Raw genomic sequence first — 24,850 nt, 5'->3', positions numbered from 1 at the left:
ATATATATATATATATATATATACATATATATATATATATATATATATATATATATATATATATATATATATATATATATATATATATATATATATATATTATATTATGATCTATATAAATAATCTTGTTTGAAATTTCACTAATAATATTTATTTAAACTATTTTTAGAAGAGTTAAGTTAAGTGGTAGCGTTGACTTTGGCATGAGAATATTCTGAATACCTTTTGGTTGCTCTATCTTGTTGTTATTTTTTCAAGTAAGTAAACAAAAAATTATTGATAAATCCTCGTACACCGAAGTTCCTAATCTTTTTGCTATTCTAAACTATTAGAATGTTGGTACACGGCCTTTTACCGCTCTGTGTGTAGTATATGTGTGTGTTTGTTGTGTGAGCTGGGTGGGGACGCATATCAAGCTAAGCTAGCAAACAAGTGGGGCTACGAGTTGTGCACTATGCCCCAACCACATCCAAAACAAATCAAGACTGTCAGTTGTTTTGTTATCGTCGCGCGGCGTGTCTCTGCGACCGGTCATGTGGCATCTGGCCATGCCACGGCGATAGTCTGCAATTTTTAGACTATGGATTAGGAAGCATTTTGAGACATTTTTTCTTTTTAGTTGTTTTTTATGCCAGTTATTGAGCCAGTTTTAGAATTAGTTTTATTTTTCGTTTTTGGATAATTACCGCACGTTTGAAGGTTGGTAAATCTAATGAACCTTGGGGGTTATGGTTAGAATAGTTTAAATGAAGTTTATTCTATTTTTATGTTATTTCAAATAAACAATATTATTAACCATGAATAATGTTTGAATTGTTCACAAATTACGGCTTGTAAACAATTACTACTTATAATTCGAATATGTATGTATGTATTTATTTTCAAAATAAACAATATGACGAATCGGCATATCTAACCCTTTATTTTAAAGTGACATAAGCGGAACTTTTTAAGAAACAAAACTCTGAATTTCAAAAGAAGTTTATTAGCTCTAAAGATAAAAAAAATTAAACCTTCATTTGATTTAACTAAGCCTAAAGATATCGAGCGATTAAGTACATGAATTTTATTCCAAAGCATTTTTTGAACATTTCCTGTATCATTAGGTCAGGTATCATTAGTGCGTATACCTTTTATTACATAGATCCTATCTAGAACTAAATTATATTCGTATAATTTGACGCATGTTGTACTTTGCATATGTCAAATTAAACAATTTTAACTTTGTACTGCTATAATTACTTCAGAAATTTTTATTCCTACCCAGTTGAAATTCTAATTCCGATGTAAACATACGTAACATGTTTTATTATCTCATTACTACTGCGTTAAATAATAAAATGTTTGGCGTGTTTCAATCTTAAATGCCCCACTATTCTTTCATGATACCTATCTGCAGTATTTTTTCCACTGATTTTAAGGCTTTTTAAATTTTGTTTGTATCTTATTGCTCATTGGATATTTTTTTTGTTAACCGCTTTTGTGTTAATCTTCACATCAGGGTACGATCTCAACTAGTTAACTCCTATGTTGTATACAAGGACCTATTATCAGCAAGTTTTTGAACTAACCATCATATAAAAATAAAAAAAAGTTTGGATATTCCAAAAATTAATAATTTAAAAAATCGTTAACCATAAACTAATCAGGAACATAATTGGATTCCAATTTTATATTAGGCAACTAAGACAATCACAGACAATCTCAAAGTAAAAAGAAATACACAATTTGCTTGTTGATTCTGCTCAACGATTTTCTATAATTTCCAAAGACTCTTTATTTGTTCTAATTTGATCATTAAGAGAAATGTTTATTACGTGTAATTTTTTCGAGTTTTTATATAGATATTAAAAATATGTATTTTCATCATTATTATTTACACTTCTGTGGAAAAATATTATTTGCAACATATGCATAAAGTCTCCTTTTCGCTTATGGAATTGCTGCAATTTACAAACTCATGCTGTAAACTTCTCGATTCGTAAAAAAGTACAACTTTATAGAATTCTTGAAAAAATTAAACCGTTTTTGAAACTCATTATATGATAACTAATGATATATGATAATTATGATAACTAATTAAACTATTGTTGAAAAAATTCAAAAATTGTTGAAAACCCAACGTTTAGTTAGGATTTTTTCCGCTCAGAACTTTCGTAAATTCCAAAATTTGTGCTTGAGTTCTGGGTGGCACTTTCCCTCTGTGGACGTGGACTATACTTTCAATGATTTTTTAGCCTGTATTTTCAATACTATGGGTTGACTACCAAAGGTATCCGCATATCAGCCAAGAATATGCGTTCACTACTGCACATCAAGAAATTTATTAGCAACGTCACTATCAAAGTCACTATTGTACATCAAGAAATTTACTACCAACGTCTTTGTCACTGAAAATATCTCCAAAATTCAGAGGAAACTATCTAAAAACAGCTAAAAAATGTACTATCAAAATCGTCTGGGAAGGTTTAAAAATGTTGCAAGAGAAACTTGGTCCATAATAAACGATCTTTTTAGAAATAACTCTGATCTCGAAATAAAACTAGCACTTTAGCTGAAAATCTAAATGAATACTTTGTTAATGTGAGTAAAAATATAACATCAACTATTTTGTCACAACAAGATCCTATTTCCCCAATTCAAAAAAGGTCTCGAATTCATTCTTTATAAGACCAGTTGATAAATCTGAACTGATCCAAACAATCAGTAGTATCAAAAGCAAATCTTCGTGTAGTACTGATATACTATCCATAATTTTTTTTTTAAATCTCCCAAAAAATGTATTAGAAGTCCTGTTCTCACTAATTAATGATTCCTTTGAAAAATGTCTATTTCCAGAGTACCTAAAGACAGCCATTATTATTCCTCTTCATAAGGGTGGTGAAAAATCTAATGTCTGCAACTAGAGACCTATTGCCTTACTACCGGTCCTATCGAAAATTATTGAGAGAATTATAAAAGCCCGACTTCTTTCTCGTTGAAAACATTTTATCACAAAGTCAGTTAGGATCAGTGTACCAGTGATGCTATGTTTTCTGTACGACAGGAGGTCCATCAAGCACTAAACAATAATCTCTACATTGCTACTGTTTTTTATGACTATGCCATAGCTTTTGATTGTATAAATCACGACATTTTGATAAAAAAAAATAAAAAAACTAAATTTCTATGGAATTCGAGGTATTTCTTTGAATTGGTTACTATCTTACTTGAGGGTAAATTTTAAATTTGTTATTGTTATTTTTCTGACTTTTTGTTAAAGCTTTGTCCATAAAATTGTACAATTTTCAGTGACAATAAAGCATATTTTTATTCTATTCCATTTAATAATTTTAAATAATGCATTCATAAAATAAAAAATTTAGCTTAACCAGAATACGTATCCGGGATCTTTCACACTTAAAAGAGAATCATACTCCAGAACATTGAACCGTCATACTTTGTTTTTTTCGTAATGAAAAATTACTCTTTATGTAGGTATATTTTATTATTTTTATTTTTCGGTTATCCCGAGAACCGATCACTAGTAAAATTGGAGAATGCGCCTAAATTGATTTACTAATTAAGGACTTTCAATTGACACATACCTTAAGTGACGATTATGTTTATTTTACCGATAAGTACAGTATATATATATATATATATATATATATATATATATATATATATATATATATATATATATATATATATACTTACAGGTTATATACTTTTGTCGAAACTATATCCATTTTCTCTTCAAATACATCTCAGGTTTCAAACTCAATTCTGAGTCCCACTATCTCCTATACGTGACCTTCGTTCGCATGTTTCTTTCATCCAAAGACGTTCCTATGGTTTCCATATTTATCCCCAGTTTGTTTATATCTTCTTCTACCTGTTACCTACATCGTACCTTATATCAGCCTCTGCCTCTTTTAGATATTTGTATCCAGTCCTCTACCATCTTCAACAGTTTCTTCTATCTTCTTAATATCAGTCCATATGGTCGTATCCGTTTTTCTGGTTTCATCCCTAGTCTTCACACATACACACACACACACACACACACACACACACACACACACACACACACACACACACACACACACACACACACACACACACACACACACCAAAAGTAAATCCCAACTCCAGAAGACCTGAGATTCCTGGAATAAGGTGTTCTGATGTCTGAAGATCAAATAGGACTTATTCATGTATTGAAAATTTCTTTCATATATTTTAGTCGAACTTAATATTTATTAATTTCTGTAAAAATATTTCTACTCCGGTCGTCAGGGACAAAAATGCCACTGAACCTCTAAAAATCATATGAACTAGCTGAATTTTGCTCAGAATATTAATTTTGAGACTCAAAAAAATATGCAAAAAGTGTACCACTTCCACCCACTGTCTTCCTCTTAAAAACCCCTCATATATTTTGATCAGAGTGGCCTATCGACTAAAATCAAAATGCGTTTTAAAGGTAAAGGGTAGAGCTTTTGTATGCATTTATTGCATTTTGCCCTAAATAAACTCAGTTTCTATAAAGCTCTCAAATAAATAGAAGTTGCGCGATTTTTGCGATTTTTTACAATTTTTATAAGATCAATACAATGTATCGCTTATTTGACCAGTCATTATGGAATTCCCATTGGTAGCGCCTAATCTTTAAAACCTGTTGCATGAAATTTTGGTTTTGAGTTTTGGCAATGAATGTGAGGCATTTGGAATATCCCTAAAAAATTGCTGAATTTAAACTTTCACATTACAAATGATCTAAAACAGTTAAAACTGCTTCTTTTCGATTGCATAAGTTTGTTTTTTGAAACTACACAACTTCAGCTACAAATTCTACCCAATATCGTCGTCCTGGAAGTATTTACCGTGCCGTGCGATCGTTTGTAATCTGAAAGTTTAAATTCAGCGATTTTTAGGTATATTTCAAATGCCTCATATTTGTTTCCAAAACTCAAAATCCAATTTTCATGATGCCTTATGCATTAAATTTAAAGTAATATTTCTTAAGAAATTTTACAATTTCAAGATCGACTTAACGTGTTTGAAATGTGGACATTTAGAAGATTGTTAAGGATTCCATGGGTAGATAGAGTCACGGATATAGAAGTGTTAAGGAGAATAGGCTGAGAGAGGGAAATGGAAAATACAATAAAAGAAAGGAAATTGCAATATCTCGGACATGTGATGAGAGGCGAAAGATACAACATCTTGAGACATAATTCAAGGAAAATTAGAGGGTAGAAGAAGCGTAGGAAGAAGACGCGTTTCCTGGTTGAAGAACCTGACAGAGTGGTTTGGTTGCAGCTCAAGGCAATTGTTCAGAGCAGCTGCCTCGAGGGTCAGAATAGCTATGATGATTGCCAGCCTTCTTCGCGGAGATGGCACTTAAAGAAGAAGAAAGAAACAATGCCGTTTCATTGCTTTCTTCCGTTTCACCATGACCAAGAGGAGGTTTTCCACCTTTTACTAGAACTATACTTATATCAATTAGTTTCTTCATATAATCTAAATTTTTTTGTCTCTGCTTCTCGCTGGCTTTCAGTTCAGCCTCTTTGTTCTTTTGGATTTAAATATCTACGGACTTATTCACGTTATAACTCGAAGTTTCTGTTCTAAATTCATGACAACTTGTATTTTGATACATTTTAAATCGTTCTGTGACTTTATTCTGTGATGAAAATTCCAGGATTAGTACTGTCGTTCATGTTAAAACATCTGCACAAACAACAGAAAGCTGAATCTTTTGTTGGACTATATTCCAACCATTTGAAGTTGGAATTCCAAGTGGGTAAAAACGACTGACTTCTAATGTTTTTTAATTTGCCTGTTATTTTGGCTGGAAACTGTTCTATTTGTGATTGGTTAGGACCTCTTACTTCCTATTATGTTTGAAGGATATTCCCTATCCTTTTTTAACTTATATCTAATAGTCTAATAGTTAGTAATATCTAATAGTGATATCTGATTATAAAACACTAAATCATAAATAATTCCACAATGAAAACATTTAAAATTATTCGAGATGGTCCCGTATTGGGTATAGGAAGTTAATTTCAGTAATCAGAGGATAAAATCTATTAAATAATTAATTATGAAAAAAATTAAAAAACTGAAAAAAAAAAAACGGATGGAACCTCATATATAGTACAATTACTTTTGATTAGTTTGTTTTTATTATAAATAAATATTATTCATCTTAAAAAACAAAAAAAGATATTAAAAGTTCTCTGGTAAATGCATAGAGCTTTTTTAACTGTTAGGCGTTTATCAAAATCCTTAATCTATCGCCCTCAATATTTTTTTTGAGCAAAATTTTGTATCCCCTTATTCAATTTTAAAATACCAACGGTGGCCCGTATTAGATATACTTATCTACCTTATTTATAATTTTTAACTTATTTATTATTATTATTTATTCTAAAACAAAAGTTTTACTTTTTAGTTTATTATCTGGTTTATTTAATTATTACTTACTAATAATTACTTTAAATGTGCACAGATTAGTTGTTTCTAGAAGTAAAAGATCCCAATGTTTGCGCCCCTCCAAAGTTATTGTGTGTGCCACGGCACCTGCGAAACCCGCTGTTGCTACGCCTATGCACTCTGATCAAAAGATATCGAATTTTTACTGTCGAGTTGATACAAATTTTATTTAATTAATTTCTCTCGCTTAACTGACATTCAAAATCACCGCCGGCTTTAAGAGTTTTTGTGAGAGAACGCTTCATTCTACACAATAAGTGCTAATCAACATTTTTGTTCAAAATTATCTCAGCTACATTTTTTATTTGAAACATTTTTTCTACGGCGTACAGATCCTTTGTAAATCGATTTTTTCCGTTCCCACTACAAGGGGAGTTTTAGAGGGAAGCCGGGGGTAAGAGTGGTAAACTCTTATACATCTCTTTTAAGGTCGCAAAATTAACATTTTATTGACATCAAAATTCAGCTTGTTCGTTTCATTTTTACACATCAAATTTCTGACGACTGGACTATTTCTGTTTGAAACTTTATTTTCAAATCAATCCTCTCAATTAATCAATCTTTGTATCAATTCTTTGATCTTATTATTCCTTCACTGATTTTCAGTTGTCTCCAATTTATATTATCATTATATAGTTATTTTCGTACCGTGTAACATGTAGTTTAACTCCGTTATTAAGAAATTGTCTTGTTTAGGCCGTATCCTTTTTTATTTTTACCATTTTTTCCCCTTCTTTACAGATTATTGTTTGAGGAGTTTTATGACATATCTCTTATTCTTACGAGTTTAGTCGATATTGTATTATTTTTTAAGTCTCTATCAGTTTCTTTCTGCTTAATTAATTTGTGAATAATTTTTTTAAAATCTAATAGGAGAACTCATTATCTTCAACCACTTTTTGCTTTAATTTGTCTTTATGTATGGGTACTTGTAAATTTCATTCTTTGTTTTTCTGTACGAATATTTACGTTATTTACACTTAGTATAAGTAACAATCAGTATGTGTTTTTCATTTCTGGGATATTTGTTTATCTGTTTGTTTTCTATCCTGATTGTTTCTCCCTTTTTAAGGCAACGCGTTTGTTATTCTTGACTACACAACTTTTCAGATTAGACTTTCTAGCCGCCCAGGATTGGAAAATAAATTTTTTATTTGACCGTTTACAAAAACAATTTTTAAAATTAAACAGATTCTCTTATTTTGTTGCGTCGGAAACCAAACAAACTAATTCTTTCTCATCATTTATCTTATGTAGTGCGCTTGGTGCAAAAACTCTCTAAATAAAATTTTTCCTCTTTCGAGATCTTTATATTTTTCATTTCTATTCTACAACTTTAAGTTAATATTCTATGATATTAAAAATCCACTGTCCTAAAATTGAGAATACGAAATACACAGTGACAAAAGAATAAAAACAAATGTGTCAAAATAACTGTCAATGTTTAAATACATATTTCAAAGTTCTCTGCAAACTTTTGTGAATTAAGAAGTCCAAAACACAGTTTATTCCCATTTGAAAAGTCAACGAGTGAAAACCTTGCTTCTCCTCCTTACTATTAGTTAATAAAAACTCGTCAGTTAATGTGTTTAGTTTATCAATTGATAATAATATTGGTACTTATTGAATATTTTGTCATCCAAAATATTAAAATCAAATTATGGCATCATCACCACACATAACTCAACCTATTTTCGCCGCAGTAAGCAAAATCACACAGAAAAAATCTATAACAGCAACATCATATCCCAGTAGAAGTTAAGCCTTTGCTATGAACGCTATCCCAGACGTAGTGCTATTTAAGTACATCAAGGCAATTGGCGAAATTGTTACTCCAAAAGAAATATCCTTTGCTTTACCTATTTCTAACCACCGTATATTCATCTATCTTCCTTCCGTATCCGTAGTAGATAATCTTATGCAAAATTTTTTGACTATTTCCATTAGAAATCAAATAATATCGTTTCGAAAACTAATTACACCTACAAAGAGGCTAGTACTATCTAACTAACTAAATCTATGCAAATAGCACACCTACTGAATTAACAGTCCCAATTAAACAGAGTCAAACATCAGTATTTTTCTGCAAGCCCACTAAAATTAAACATCAAAAATACACTCCCTTTCACAGCCTTTGTAACTCCTAAATCATTTCTTAAATAGAAATCAAAAACTGATGACATAGAAATTGATAATATTAATCCCTCTGCTCAATCAATAATTGACAAATTAATTTTTACTAAGTCAGAAAAAATTTCTTTAATAGCATTTCAACTAATTGTGTTCCTATAAAATTCTTTCGGTGGTAGTGATCCTCTTAAAGAAGCCATAACTTCACCACCAACATGAATTCTTTCCTTAAAGACCTTCCATAAATATACCAAAATCTGATTTCACATTAAATCCCTTATATGATGACGAACTTGCCAGCCTTATGTTCAATAATTCATAAGGCTCTGCAACGATATTGATCTTTTTTAAAAATCTACGTAATTAATGCAAGGTATATTCTTTCTACTAACTAAATTAGTTTCTAAATTCATTATTTTACAATGGAACTGCGACGATATTATCCAAGGCTTGAATAACTGCCTTAACTGCCTTCTTAACACAGGATCTAATACTCACTTTAACATTTTCTCTGGACCTTTCTATGCTATAGATCTTAGTATTAGTGACCTTAATTCTGCACATTTTTTAACCTGACAAACAGCTGATGATCTGTTTGACAATAAGCATTATCATATAATAATTGCCATCAATTTTAGTGGAACTGTCTCTGACAAAAGCTATTGACGCCTAAATAAAGCTAACTGACCAAAGTATTCAAAAGCCGTCGCAGCTACTAATACTCACATTTTAAAAACAACATTCTTTCCAAATCATAAAGCGGTTTCTTGGTGGAACTCTTCTTGTGAAGAGGCGATTCGTTTTATCTAAAAGTGCTCTATCTGCTCTGTTTATCTAAAAGTACCAGGAAAACAGAAGCCTAGAAAACCTAATAAATTACAAAAAATTTAAACCCAAAGCCAAACACGTAGTAAAAAAAGTAAAAAATCATCCTGGCAGGATTACGTATCATCCATTAACGAAAATTCCAATCCTTGCCAACTTTGTAAAAAAATACGACAAATTCAAGGTCACAAAATTAATAATAAAATTACTCGTTTAATTTCAAATGCTATAGAGATTACTTCACGTGAACTTATTTCCTAACACCTTTGCCAACCATTTCGAAGAGAAGTTTAGAAATAAAACTAATCATATTATTTTCTCATAACTACATATTGTCCTAATAAGCTTACCATCTGCTTGCAAAGATAACACATTTGCCAAACACTTCGAAGAGCAGAAATAAACTAATCACATTATTTTCTCAAACCTTAAATGTATCCACACTAAAAAAATCTAATATCATCTGGATATAGTGGATCCCTTAATTTCCCCTATTGACAAGCTAATATCTGCCTTAGCTAATACCAGAAACGCCGCAGCTGGTCCTGATGATATTCCTTATGAATTTCTAAAGCATTTGTCTAACTGTGGTCTCAATAAACTAATATCTTTATACAATCCAATCTGGAGATTCCAGAAATTTCCATCTCAATGGAGCAAGTCTATCTTTCCCCAATCTTACAGACCCATCTCCTTCACATGCACTATGTGTGAGCTAATGGAAAAAATGATCAACAAACGTCTTATATGACATTTTTAAAAACACAAGATTATTCCAAAGGCACAATCTGGCTACCAGAGACAGCGCTACTTAAGAAATAATTTTGTAGTGCTTCAAACCTATATCTCTAACGCAATTAGTAGCAAACAAGATCTAATAGCAGCTATCTTCCATATAGAAGGCGCATTTGTTACCATCTCTAAAAATATGACACACACTCCCATATCATGACATGTCCTTCATCAAAATTTAACAAAAAAGATACCAGTGATACATTAACAATTCTCTTTCTAGAGCTGATAAACAAAAACAAATATAACCAAGTTCTTTATACCGACGCGCCAAAGACTGAAAGTGGAGTTGGATATTGTCTAACCACTGTATAACAGCCTATCGAACTATATAAAATTTCTCCTTGGTATACCTACTATCCACATTGGTGAACTACTAGTTATCTCACGTGCTTTTAAAAAATATGCTTAACAATATTCGAACACACACTTAGCCGAACGAACTGATTTATATATATATATATATATATATATATATATATATATATATACATATATATATATATACATATATATATATATATATATATATATATATATATATATATATATATATACATACATGTGTGTCATGATACAAATACAAACAGATAAGATACCGCGCATGTAGGCGTGGCTTATGTGACGTCAGCTTGTGCTAAGTTTCGGCATATTGTGTTTTGATATTTATGTACATTTACGGTTCATAGCCAATATTTAGTAAAATAATATTTTGAGAGAATTAAAGGCTTTAAATTTTTTGCAATATGAGGTGTACAGTGTATGGTTGTGAAGTTGACAATATGTGCACGAGTTTTGTACCCGGTACAGCATTTTATAGCTTTCCAAAAGACAAGGAAATCCAAGCTGTTTGGAAACATTTGTGTAAACGCCAGGATAGTTTTAATGTTAAATTTGCTCGTGTTCGCTCTAAGCACTTTATTGAAAGTGATTATGAACGTAATTTAAAACATGAATTGCTGGGGTATACACCAGAAAAACATCGTTCTTTACAAAAAGACGCTGTTCCGTCAATAAATTTATCTAAAACAAATAAACGGCAACATAAAAGAAAACAAAAAAGACTTGTGGATGATTTATTAAATAGAAATACGTGATATTTATTATATTGAAGTGCTAAATAATCATGTCTAATGATTTCATTGCTAAATATTTGTTTTTGTAGAGCGGAACTTTGTAACAATAGTGGAAACAGTTTTGATGATGGTGCGAAGGCTGTTGCTTCTTGTTTTATCCCCGAGAATGCTGTTTTGGAAGAATTACATACTTGTCAAAGTATTGGGTTAGTTTGTAGTTAAAAATACCTAACTAGCACAGATACTATTTTAACTAGTCTGTGTTTTTTTATATCTAGAATATATTATGGTCCTGTATACTTTAATTCTAATGACTTGTTTTAAGGGTTAATACTGAAGAAGATAATCGGGACAAAATAATACTTGGCCTAAAACTGCACCATACTGAAGACGACGAATAATCGGATATAGGGTTACCATCCGTCTTCCGTCTTATGCACATTTTCCTTTGTTGCGAGCTACGCCGATATCTATCTTTATAATATATATATATATATATATATATATATATATATATACATATATATATATATACATATATATATATATATATATACACATATATATATATATATATATATATATATATATATGTATATATATATATATATATATATATATATATATATATATATATATATATATATATATATATATATATAAAGGTAGAATTAGATAAAATAATTATAACCATATTTTAGCATATCCTGAAGAAGCGAATAAATTTTGGGAAAGCTAAATAAAAGAACAAAGAGTTTTACTTATCCTGCCCTATTAATGACTGACACCTGAAAGTTAAACGTCAGTTTACCTATATATAAATACATATATATATATATATATATATATATATATATATATATATATATATATATATTATATATATTGTGTGTGAAAATCACATTCCACGGTTTGCAATTTGTGGCATTCGGCCATGGCTCGCTCCATCAAATTTCACTCTAATGGAAAAAGTGTTATTTTCTGCAATATACTAGTTTAAATACTTAAGCTTAAATTCACGTAGTAAATAAAACATCTACTAAATTATATTAGAATTTCAACAGTTCGTTTCATCCGCAAGCATGGAAACATTTTGAAAATTTAGCACAAGGTGACGTCATGCGCGAGATGTACGAGTTTAGTGCGTATCAATATCATATCTTGTATCCTTATATCATGCATGTGTGTATGTGTGTGTGTTTGGTGTCGTCTGTTTTTGCTAGTTCAATATTTGGTATATTTATTTTCAAAGTGGATCCGGCTTGGAAATTTTTGTTATTTATACAAGTATCTGTTATTTACCACATAATATATTTACCAATTGATATCATTGATTTTTTCACATTTCAGTCCAAATAACTTATAAACAATTTTTTCAGATTAAAAATTTGACGAAACAAATAATCTTATCAAATATATGTAGCTACCAAATATCTAATTTTACTAATATTATTCTACAGTGCAGCTAATCTTCACAAAGGAAACTACAAATTCTAAAATTTGTTATTTTTGCCGATTTAACATAATAATGAAGAAGGAATGAAGAAGGAACCAGAGATTGTGTTTACGATCAAACGCATAAAATTGCAATATCTGGGACACGTTATGAGAAATCAGCACCGTTACTCCCTGCTGCAGTCTATATTGCAAGGTAAAGTCAAAGGTAAGCGAGGACCCGGTAGAAGGAGAATATCATGGCTGCGGAATTTAAGAACATGGTTTAAGAAAACCTCAACGGAGCTGTTTCGAGCCGCAGCGAGCAAGGTCATGATTGCCAATATGATTTCCAACATCCGAAACGGATAGGAACCAGAAGAAGAAGAACATAATAAATATATCAAAAAATGCTTTTTAGCAGAGCTGTATTAAACATGTGAGCTCCCACATCGCATAGCATTAGCCCGGGCAGCGTTTATTAAATTAAACTATATAAATATTAAAGTTAAATCGCACCTACCTATATGTCTCAAAAGGAAAACTTTGACTAATGTGTGTTACCTGTATTCACTTATGGACCGGAAACATTAACACTCATAAAAACATAGTGGATAAGATTGGCGTGACTCAAAGGCCTATGGAGCGCCAGATGTTGGCTGTCTCTCCGAGAAACCGAATCCCAAATGAAGAAATACGTCGTAAAACAAAAACAACATACGCTATCGAAAAAATTCGAAATATCGAAAAAATAAGTTTTAATTGGACAGAACATGTCGCCAGATTATCAGACAACCGATGGACAAAACGTATTATCGAGTGGAGACAAAGACAAGAAGCACTACGGAGCAGAGGACGCCCCCAACCAGATAAACTGACGACCTAAAGCGTGTTAGCGGTAACTGGATGCAAGGCGCACAAGGCAGAGACCAGCGGGTCTCTGTCTTGGAAAGAGCTGCATAAGACCTATGTCCAGCAATGGACGCATATAAGTTGATGATGATATTAGAACTAGATCTTTTAAAATATGTCACATTAGTGTATGTAGATTAAATTTACAATTATTAAAAGCAATTTTATTATCAAAGCTATTTGGACTTTGAGACTTTTTCTCTGAAAAGTTCATTTGCTGTGCATCCATACCACTTCTTCAGCTTGCGCAGCCGTGATACATTTTACGTCTCTCTACGCCTTTCTTTCCTTGAATCTTTCCCTGTATAATCAATTCGAGCAAGGTATATCTCTTTCTAAGTGTAATGTATCTGAGGTATTCCCATTGCTTTGTTTTGATTGTTTTTAAAATTTCCATTTCTGCATTTATCCTTCTCAAAACCTTTTTCTTTGTTGCGTGTTCTGTCCACGATATTTTTGTGGAACGATATTTATAATTCGCCCCTAAATAATAAAAAGCCCTAAGAAGGTGGAATAATATTCCATATTATTTCTAAACAAAATTTAAAACCTTTGAGATGATGTATTACCAATATGGCTTAATGGATCAGAGTTGTTGGACTCATTCCTGAATAATATAAACGATAAAGAAGAGACAATTACATTTACCGTAGAAAAGAAATATAATAACACACTACCTTTCCTGGATGTTTTCATTTCAAAGAAGGATATTGGAAATGAGACTCAGATAGAAAATCAACACACACCAACAGATATCTAAATTAGAAATCAAATCAATGTTAAAAAAAGAATAATAAAATTACTTGTTCCAACGAAAATTCGTTCTTAGAGGAGAAATATTTATAAATATCTGTTTTATTAAAAAAATAATTATCCGTTGTTGTTTATAAAAAAGGAATTTTCAATAATAGATTGAAGGGAAGAGAGCAACATTCACAAGAAATAATACTAGAAAGTATATAAAAATACCATACATAAAAGAGTTATAGAAAAAACATAAAACGATATAAAATAAATTCAAAAACAACGTATAATAATAAATTCAAAATAACATACAGATTTATTTATTTTATCTAAGACAAAACGTAATAATGGACAAGAAAGAACAAAGATTTGTATTTATAAAATACCTTGTGAATGCGAACATTTTTATTTAGCTCAAACATCAAGACCATTAAATGTTAAAATAAGTGAACATCAATCTTATATAAAAAATAGACAATTTGATAGAGATAAATTATGTAAATATGCATAGGAAACTGAACATATAGTTCAATTGAAAGACTAGGTATAGTGCTTAAAGAAACAAATGGTAAAAAGAGATAAATCAAAGAAGCGGCTCTAATTATATTAAATGAAACCAATTCCGCCGCAAATTCCTCGACAGAATGCAGCAGGATCTGGTTGCACATATTAAATATAAAATCAGTAGAAAAAAAATACCACTATTAGTAAGTCAATAACATATTGAGGATACATCATTTATGTTTTAAAATATCATACATAAAAAATCAGAGTGTGGTGTTAATATTGAGAGTCAACTAAATGTAAGAACAAATATCTAACATGAGAATTTAACTGTCATCATTGCATGTGGTTGTCTAAAAAAAATCACATGCTATGATTTTTCTGAAGATTATTCTTAAGAGAGTAGGCGCAAAATTTCGGGCCAATGCTTTTTAAATGAATTCATTTTTTTCGAATCCTTAGAAAATTAATAAGTATTTTTGAAAAATTTAAATGCAGAATGAAAGATTACGTTATTACCGAGGTCCGAATGTCCCTGAAAACTTCTGTTTATTTTAGTAAGTTACAGGGGCGAAAAAAAGAGAAAATTAAGTGTGATTTTTAATTTCAAATATCTCATTCAAAAGAAACTTTTTGTTTATTCTAAGGGACTCTCGGCTCTCGGTAATAATGTAATTTTTCATTCTGCCTTTAAATTGTTCAAAAATATTTATTATTTTTCTCAGGATTCGAAAAAATGAATGCATTTAAAAAGCATTTGCCCGACATTTTGCGCATACCCTCTTAAGTTAAAGTTGATTTTATATAATCGAATGAACTATCTTCCAGGAACGCAACTCAAAAATATGGACAATATCATTTTAAAGTCATCTACTTTAAAATGTATAATAATGTTTTACATTTTGAGAACGATGTCCGAAGTGGAAATCGAGACATCAAATAACTTTGTTTTAAAGTAAAATTGTGACTTATTCCCAATAAAAGTAGTAAATTCGCATTTCTTAATATTTACTACTATAAATATGTTGATATGCTTAGAAAAGAGAAGTAATAAATAGTTACTTTATAGAAATAAAAATAATTAGTAGCTTTACATTAGCATTAAGTTATGATATTACAATTACTTCGCATACTTTAGCTAATGGTATTATTTAAATATCGTATTCTCTTTTAACAATTTATTTGACATTATCTTGTTAAGGAGTGGTAGGTACAGGTAGTTTTTAATTAATTATATATTCAATATAAATTTTTCCATTGGTAAAATATATTTTAAAAGTTTCATCATCAGTTTTCTTTTTTTCAACAGATTTCAGAGATTTTTCTGTTCTTCTTTATTTTATTTAAGTTATGTCGAACAATTAAATGAGTGAATCTGATAGAAGCTCAACGATTATTAGGTTTGCCTACATATTGACTATCCATCAGTGATATATCCCAATCAATTTCATTTCAGCCTAGAACTTTATGATCATCGTACTTCGATATTGGTTACACATATAATTAATTTAGAAATAAAGGAAACCTTACTGTTTGCAAAAACTAAAGCCCAATTACATTTATTTACAATGGCTAGTAAAGTTATTATATTAGAGGGAATTAAAAAGCCCCTTAAAAACAACTAAGAACTAATGAAAGAGGATTCAGGCTCAACATTGCTTATATTCATCATATTAACACCCTACCAACTATTTTATAAAGGCGAGCGAGGATGAAAAAGATTTATTCAAACTCTATTAACTTTAGAAAAGTCTTTGACCAATTAACTAAAAGATCTTTCAAGTTATATTCGAACAATACGGGTTATCGGATAAATGTATAAGAATAATACGATTATTCTACAACAAGTTCACAGTAAGAAGGGAGCATGATAATGAATTATCACAACCAATAAATCTTAAAAAAGAAGTAAGACAAAGTTGTATTATCAACAAAATTGTTTGTACTAGTCATGAACTGGATAATAAAACGCACAGACGAAAAAAGATATATTTATAGTGGAATTATTTTTAAAAGTTAGAGGATTTAAGACTTTGCCGGTGGTATACAGTAAGTAGAATGAAGATGAAGTATAACGAAGAAATCTATTAACATCTTTTGGTCTAAAAATAGCTATAAACGATTATACTAGAATCACATCCCAGTTCAGTAGTTGCATCGACATTATGACAATTTTTTTCTAAAAATATCTACAAAGTGGGCGTATTTGAACCTTGTTTTTTCTGACCATCGAGCTCAATGTTTATTTATTGACTATGAGCATAAAGTTGTTGACACTAATCAAACATTTCAACAGTTTATTACTTCTACTTCTACTACAGAAGCTTAAACGTGCACTAGCTATTACAAATATGAACTTTTTCTATGATATTAATATTGATTCTGATTTTTTGACAGTCTTTCTTACCGAAACTTACAACAACTTATTATTAAAGCATTTTCCACTAAAAAAGTACGACAAACTGCTGAAAAAACACCCGTGCAGTGGTCTGATATGAATAATGAATAATTAAGGTCTTACAGACAAGATCACTTTCAAGATCTTTCTCTTATTGAACACATTGCAGATCCCACTAAGGATCCCGATTTGTTCAAAGTATATAAACAACAAAAATTTGAATATAATCGGCAATTATAAATTACTTAAAAGTGAGCTTACTATAATTTTAAATAATAAATTTCGAAAGAAACAACACAAGATACCTCCAGACGAAATCAATCTTTTACTACAATTGTAGAGAATATAATTACATCTTTTCCCACTATTAATGTCGATGTCCTCTTCAATTATAGAAATTATCTTTCTCCGAGCAAGTCCTTTTTTTCGTCCCGTTATGGAAGAAGAGGTCTCTCAAATAATAAAGTCTCTTAGTAATTCTAATTGTAGGGACGTTCACGAAATTAATAGCAAAATTTTAAAAGAAACTTACCAAATAGTTTTAACACCTTTCACTCATCTTATTAAGTTAATTCTATTAACTGGAGTATTTCCAGAAGTACTAAAATACTCAAAAGTACTACCTATCTATAAAAAAGGTGAATCCTCAAAAATTGAACCCATAAGCATTGTTTCTATTTTGGGAAAGTGATTGAAAATGTTATCAAACAACAATTTTATTCCTATTTTGAGTCAAATAATTACTTTAGCAACTCACAATATGGATTCAGAAGTGTTCCTTCTACTAGGAACGCGGTATTTAATGTTGTGAGCGAGGTGATTGAGGGGCTTGAACGCGGCAATCGCATAGCAATTTCTCTTTGTGACTTGTCTAAGGCTTTTGACTGTCTACTATGGAATCAGAGGTATCTCTCTTAAGCTTATAACTTCTTATCTATGTGACAGACACCAGGCGGTAGTGACTAAAGGTCATCTCTCCAATTTTCTATCCGTAAAACATGGAGTCCCGCAAGGTTCGGTTTAGGGACCTCTTTTGTTTATTATTTATGTCAACGATTTGCCTAAATTCATATCTCAGTACAAATCCATACAATTCGCAGATGATACGACATACGTTATATCAGGAAAAAATAATGATGATTTAAAAATATCTCATGAGGAAGTTTCTACTAAATCTAGCGCATGGTTAGCTGCAAACAAACTAAAACTTAACTATGAGAAAACTCAAAATTAGGTTATATCTGCTCGAAATTGACACAATAATCCAGATAACAAAGAGATTGTTATACTATTGGGAATAACCATAGATAATCGACTGAACTGGTCGGCTCACAACTTAAGAAAAAGCTATCAGTTCATTATTTGTTATTCGCCAACAAGCGAGGGTTGTTAACTTTAAAACATTAAAAATGGCATATTTTTCTTTATTCCACTCTCACCTAAACTATGGTGTAATCATATGAGACAATTCAAAAAAATGCACTTCAAATTTTTAGAATGCAAAAGACTACTCTGTTGATATGTCAAGTTCTAAATGAGATTTATAGAAAACTTACTGAACTGCTTACCGTAACTTTGCCATAAATATTTTTCTGTTTAATATTGCGTGTGTATATATTTTATTTAAGTTACGTTTTATATTTCCTTTTTATATACTATGTATTTTTTTTTGACTTGCTACAAACAATATTTGTATTTTTTATGTAGTTAAATAAATAACTCAACTCAACATTTTTGACGATAGTTTGGTTTTAAAAAACACAATGAAAAAAATGTTCAGGTATATCGTTAAATCATATTTTGTCCACAAAATAAACAAAACATAACTAAGCATAAAACTAAATCTAGACCAAAAATCAATATTAAGATCTCTAAATATTCATTTCACACATTTTTAAACAAATCCTTCCACATATGTGACACAGATTTACATATTTGGATTCGCGTAACCAAAACTCAAAACTGTTGTAGAATAATAGTCCTAAAAGCTTCGTTTCCAGATGCAGTACTAGAAAACGTTGGTTGTTCTTTTTCACTTTCACTACTTGGCGACGATTCATTTTTCTTTTTTTTAATATTTTTCATAGACATTATACCTTTTAAAAGTTTCTTATATTTTTTCATTTTGATTTCGCTAACATGTTCTGGTAACGTTAAAATGGCTACTTTCTTGCACGTTTACGCATCATTTCAGTCAGTTTTGGCGCAGGAGAAATATCTGAAATGACTTTTGTAAATAAAGATACGAACCCATTAGGTTGTTTTGACGTGCTTGGTTGTGGTTCTTCATTTTCATCATTCGAACGTGTTTGTCTTATCTTCCAGGGGACTTACATTATTATCTGCTACAAAGAAGGCATAGTCAGGGATAGCATTGGGATTAAAATGATAAATCTCTGTAGCTTTAAATCCGTCGATAGAGCTTTTAGGTGTAGCAGATTTTTCTCAGGATGATTGTAGAAGTTTACTAACCTGGTGCAAGTAATACTTCGTCCAGGATGCGCTTTCATCCAAAGTTAGCAGGCAGCATAGAAGTGGCTTTTCACAGACTTAAATACAGCCCTGTCAAGCGGCTATAGGCAGTGAGTTGTGTGACTCGAAAGACACAGCAACATAATTTAATGTTGATTAGCAAATTCAAGCATGTCAACCAAACTTGATTAAGAAGCGTGGCTAATAATAAAAGAACTTTTCAATCAGGTTTCCTTGAAAGAAAATGATCTTTTAGCCACCCCAGAAAAATAGTATTCACGTATACTGATTTTATTCACATAGAGCACTGACTCAGGAGGCATGTTGTCGGTATATTTATCTTTCTTAAATTTGCTCCTCATCACGCAGGCTGATGGCAAAAAAAATCCTTTCGCATTAAAACAAGCTATGAGTGTAATAGTTTCACCTCTTTCCGTTGATGTAATATTGGATACATTTTTTGAACCTTTCGCAGCTAACACAACTCTTGGATAAGTATTTACTTGTAGCCCTGACTCGTCCATGCTGAAAATGTGCCTGGGCTTGTTATAAAGTTCATAATATTTCAAAAATATTTTTTTACCTCATGGCGATTCATTGAGTGAAGGCGATGGGGTAAAGTGAAAGTGAAACGTGTTCCGTTTTTCTTAGTAAAAAATCAGGATTTTTGAATAAAAATAATTTTAGCCAATCAGCCCTTTTCTCTCTTTGGTTGAAATAATGATTGATTCCAAATTAATTTGCGAAGTGGGAAACTATAGAGCAAACGTCGTCACGTATTAATAGAAAACAGTGATTTTGCATATCTTTTAAAAGAAGAAACAAACCTACGTTCGATATTATTTCCAAACCTGCAATGGGGGCCATGTTACCTTTGACAAGATTTCCAGTTTTGACACGGCTTTCTAATGGTTTTCTCTAAATTACTTGGTTAACTTGGTTACTATGGCATAATCACAAGTTACATATCTTACCCAAAATTAGGATGGCCATCTCACCCGACGTAACAGGGGAAGATGAAACGAAACGAACCCATTTTAAGGTTAGAAAAAACAAAATGTGTATTACTTCTATATTTAATTTTAGCCAAATATCATATGTCAAAAACCAAAATACGGGTTAATCATGAAACATATCCAAACTACTTCACTTACCTTGATTTGGTTTAATCACTTTATTATAATAATAAAACAATGTAAAGCAATATATGTTGTCACTTTGCAGTTTAGATATATAAACTGATTTTATTCTTTACTCACGCAGACATGTGTCGCCAAATGTAAGAAATATTAAGCATGGCCATCTCACCTAGTATGGCCCTCTATTCCGGACTTACCCTATACCTTATCACTTTATAATGGCAACATCCTCAGAACAACACTACTAGATTAAAGGACATAGAAAAACAAAAGGTATAAAAATAAACCATAAAAACAAATAAACTAACAAACAACAAATAGAAGTAGAAGAGTTCTGCTACCAAAGAAGCTTGGTAAATAGCTAGCGGCACAGTTATTTCAAACCAGCGCCAGCTTAAAATAAGTTTACTGCATGATGCAGAAACATGAAAACATCACAAGAGATTGTTCCTCAAAATCTTTTACAAATAAATTTATGCTTTATATGCACAATATTTTCTCGAAATATAATCACAAATGAAGAACTACGGAGATTAACTAATTAAGAAATAAAGAAGTTACAGTTAACAAACCTAAATGGCGATATATTGGTCAAAATTTAGAAAAAACAACAACAACTATTTTTAGAGATAGGCTGTTTTGTAAGGTTCCAGAAAAAAGAAATACTTACATATTCATGAAAAAACAAGAAACAGGAGGGAATAAAAAAAAGCTACATAAGGGTTGGTCACTAAAAAGAGTCCACTCTGATATTTGGCAATATTCATTGGATTTTATAAAAAATCTGAAAAAAATCGATTTTTGTTCCAAAAGAGTTATCTTTAAACGATATAGAGATCTGTAATTTGTCCCTTCCCTTCCAGTAGAAAAAACCTTTAATTTTAAATAGGGAATAGTTCATGTGTAGTTCAATTAGATATCATTGGACAGGTATTTTGCTGGATAATTCAGGCATGCATGATTTTCCTTTTTATATTTACTGTGTTCTTGTGAAAAAGTACCAATTTATTAAAAGTGTTACATCTCTTTCAACCTAAAGATAACGCCTATGTTTTGGTAGTGTTTAACAACGATATTAAATGGGTATTTTTTTTAAAAATTCGATATGTTCTATCTATTATATCGCAGAATACGTTCAAATTATTTCCATATTTTTTGAAAATGGAAAATGTGCAAGGAGAACAGCCAAATTATTTAATCAACTACATCAAGATAAGCATGAATGTTTTTTAACCAAGAAACTTGTTTTCTTACTACACCTCTACGGCCTTATATGTTGCCTTTAAGGATCAGTTGTAGTATTTTATATCGATTTCTTCTCACTATAATGTCCCAGATAAGACATTTACCGGTGTTTAATAGTCTTTAACAATTCTCTATCTTTGTTGATCCTCCTTAGTACTTCCTCATTAGTTTTTCTTGCTGTAAAAGGTATCTTCGGCATCCGTCTATGAATACACATTTCTAATGCTTCGATTCTGTTTATGCTTGATACTTTGAGTGTCCACACATCTGCACCATACAAAAGTCCAGACCAAATATAGCACTTAACCATTATTTGTATTAGTTGTAAACTGAAATGATTATTACAAAGAAATGTCTTCATTTTCATAAGTAGTTTTAGTCATTGCTATTCTGTATTTTATTTCTATGTCTGGATCTAATTGGTCCGTTATAACAGTTCTTAAATATATAATTTTGGTTGAGTTTATTATAATACCAATTTCCTCTCCTACTTCCTGAATACAATTAAGTATAATTTAGAAACCTTCGATATTTTCTGACATAATTGTATCGTCCACGTATCTAATTATAACAAGTAGTTACCTGTTGATTTTTATTCCATGTGGCTCTCTCAAGTGCCTTTTTAAATAACTGGTCCGAGTAATCATTGAACAATATTGGGGACAAAATGCAACCTTGTCTGACTCCTTGTTGTATTGAGATTTCGTCGGTGTAATTGTTTCCAATTTTTACTATAGCAGTTTGATTCCAGTACATATTTTTAATGACACGAATAACTTTGTCATATATTCCTATAGTTTTTAGCATCTTCATAAATTTTACATGCTGTACTTTATCGAATTCCTTTTCAAAGTCCATGAAGCATGTAAATACATATTTTCTGTGATCACGGCATTTTTGTAATAAAATATTTAGCGCAAAAAATGCCTCCATAGTTCCCGTAGCACTTGTAAAACCATTTCTTTGTATTCTTAGGAAAATCTTAAATGTGTGGCTTATTAGGTCATTTCTATATTCTGAGCATTGTGTTTTTTAAGTATTGTCACAAAGATGGACTTGAGCCAGTCTGATGCCCATATTTATAGTCGGTACTCAAGTATCGGTCGATGCTTGAGGTCGACCTTGAGTCGTTTTTGTGTTTTATAAACGGATCTCAAGCACGAAATCGAGCTTGAGTACACAAAAATGACAGCTCGTGCTCAAGCATCGGATCGACCTACCTTGAGAACGGGATCCTAACCTAACTTGTTTGTTTATATTTATATTTTTTTCCAATTTGCTTCCAATACAATATTTTTTTTTGTTTTTGAGATTATTTATGGATATTGTTGTTCAACATTCAGGATTAAGTAATGGCAGCTTAATATTTGATCAGAATTGATTTAGAATGGAAAGAGGATAAATTCCAGAATTATTAATAGGTGAATTATTATGAGTAGTGAATATGCATGCAGCGCAGGCACTATCTACTTACTCCTGTATTAAAGCAAGGTATTTATTGATAATGGGCTAAACAAAAAAAAATAGGTTATTTGATAGATATATATTTTTAGGTAATGATCAACAAAATAGATATAACAGTGCACATGTAAGAAATGTTGCCAAAAGGCTATTTAGAACCTGGAAAATATGGCTTCCCTGTCTGCAATGAGGCCTATAAATCAAATTAAATACATATCTTGCAATAATAAGTGCTACAGCAGTACTCTATGTTTACAGGAAAATAATAATAGTGATGATGATTTTCTAGAAAATACTGATGTGCCAGTAAATAGAAATGTTAATGATGTGGACCAAGGTTTAAATTGTAGGAGACATTTTATTCAACAATGTTATGCATGAGAATGTGAATATATTATTGAATACTTATATTATGTTAAATGTAATTCTTTTTTATTTTATTTGTCAAAATGTATTTTTTATATTTTAATTTAAAATAAATGAGAGTTATACTATACTCAGATAACTTAAGCAAGTATATCTTTATTGATTTAAAGTTGTCTCCCTCCTTTTAAATAAGTGTTTATTCCTTTTATAAAAGCTTTCCTTATCAAATATAAAATTAATTACACATTTAAAATATTAATATTCTTTATTTAAAAATATATTTATAAACCTTCTCGATAAATAAATTTGAAAGTAACAATGTATATAACTAAAAAATTAAATAATATGAGGCTTGTTAAATATAAAATATTATAATAATCGCTTTACAACCACCATAGTATACATTAAAAACAAAATCAAACTAAATATCCACAACTAGTATTTACATTTAGAATTTTTAACAGTTTTGAATATAATACATACATTAAGTACAAAATAAGAATAGTTATATATAAATGATTGTTTTAAAAATCCGTAACTATAGATTACTATTAACCTTTGGAATAATTCAAACCTTTTTTTTGGCGAATGTTTTTTATTTGCAATTATAGCCACTACTCCATTAGTAGTAATGTTTGTTATTATTTTTACATATTGCCATAAGTAGATTTAAGATTACTTACCATTTGAAGCACATTGACATATTCTATAGGAACAACAGGTGTCATATTACAAGTATTACTTGAAATTATTATTAAATGTACAGGTAAGATTTCTCAAAATTATCATACATAACAACTCTTTATTTAGAACTGGAAAAGCAACGGAGGGAGTCAGATACTTCTGATGTTACAGTAATTAAACTT

At 30.5% G+C, this 24,850-nt stretch overlaps 1 protein-coding gene across 2 annotated transcripts in view; it reads left to right on the top strand.

Annotated features, from left to right (window-relative positions):
• The first annotated feature begins 415 nt into the window (after positions 1 to 415).
• LOC140434561 (uncharacterized) overlaps positions 416 to 24,850 on the top strand; it is a 643,472-nt gene continuing 619,037 nt past the window's right edge. For both annotated transcript variants that reach the window (XR_011950061.1, XM_072522911.1), the window contains exon 1: positions 416 to 699. The gene's annotated coding sequence lies outside the window, so the exon portion shown is untranslated. The remainder of the gene's footprint in view (positions 700 to 24,850) is intronic.

Source organism: Diabrotica undecimpunctata, chromosome 2, assembly GCF_040954645.1.
Source record: "Diabrotica undecimpunctata isolate CICGRU chromosome 2, icDiaUnde3, whole genome shotgun sequence".
Taxonomy (NCBI): domain Eukaryota; kingdom Metazoa; phylum Arthropoda; class Insecta; order Coleoptera; family Chrysomelidae; genus Diabrotica; species Diabrotica undecimpunctata.
The sequence above is the reverse complement of the archived record's forward strand: the minus strand, read 5'-3'. Positions and strand labels throughout refer to the sequence as shown.